Source organism: Hipposideros armiger, unplaced genomic scaffold (genome assembly GCF_001890085.2).
Source record: "Hipposideros armiger isolate ML-2016 unplaced genomic scaffold, ASM189008v1 scaffold_136, whole genome shotgun sequence".
Lineage (NCBI taxonomy): Eukaryota > Metazoa > Chordata > Mammalia > Chiroptera > Hipposideridae > Hipposideros > Hipposideros armiger.
Genome location: NW_017731486.1, coordinates 2,371,049 through 2,371,915, shown reverse-complemented (window position 1 = coordinate 2,371,915; position 867 = coordinate 2,371,049). Strand labels below are relative to the sequence as shown.

General features: G+C 44.2%; 1 pseudogene; it reads right to left on the bottom strand.

Moving 5' to 3' along the window:
* The window catches only part of LOC109386615 (26S protease regulatory subunit 4-like), a 100,432-nt pseudogene that overhangs the window by 86,774 nt on the left and 12,791 nt on the right, over positions 1 to 867 (bottom strand).

Sequence of the window (867 nt, the reverse complement as noted above, 5' to 3'; positions counted from 1 at the left end):
GCTTAGGAGGCTTTATACCCATCTCCTCATAATATTCAGGATGAGTGAGAGGCAGCTCCACAGATTCCTTAATTTCCTGGATTTGGTTGTCCATCCCCCCAATGTCAGCACAGGTCTCCTGTGGGGCCTTTTCCACCTTCATCACTGTGACCAAGGGGTCCGTGTCATCCATCAGCACCCCTATCACAGCTTGCACTTTGTGGTTGAGGAGGACCAAGCAGCCTGGCTCCAGCAGATCCTTGTCTACAAATGAGAGAATGCTGACATAATGTTCTGAGCCCACAGACGTAGACACAATGGCGTGATTGTCATCAATGATCTCTTCCAAGGTTCCCACCGACATTGGGGTCCCCCTAAGGTCATCTACTTTTGATCTTTCCTCCTCTTAGTTTTCTTCTAAAGGATTCATTTGTTCCTGATTTCTAATGAATTCTTCCTCCATAAGAAGATAGTCTTTAATTCTCTCTAATATCAATCATTTTAACCGCACTGAGTGTGAGGTGTCACCAGTGGCAGTTTGCTGGCAGCATCTGGTCCCTTTGTTTTCTTCTTCTTTTTCCCCACTCTAGTTGGTACGGGAGGTTCATACTTCTTTTTCTTGTCCTTGTCATCCTTTTTGCCACCTCCAGGACCATGACCACCACTCTGACTTTGACCCAATCTTGATTCTGCTGCGGGAGCTGCCACTGTCGGAACTGCCTTTTTTAATCTTTTAATTATTTTTTATTATGAAATACACATTTTTTAGAATTAGTTTCAGCTGTACAACACAGTACAATGTTACACTTTTTACCCCTCAAAGTGACAACCCCCTCCCCCAATATCATACACATCTATTACAATTCCCTTGACTCCACTCCCACACTA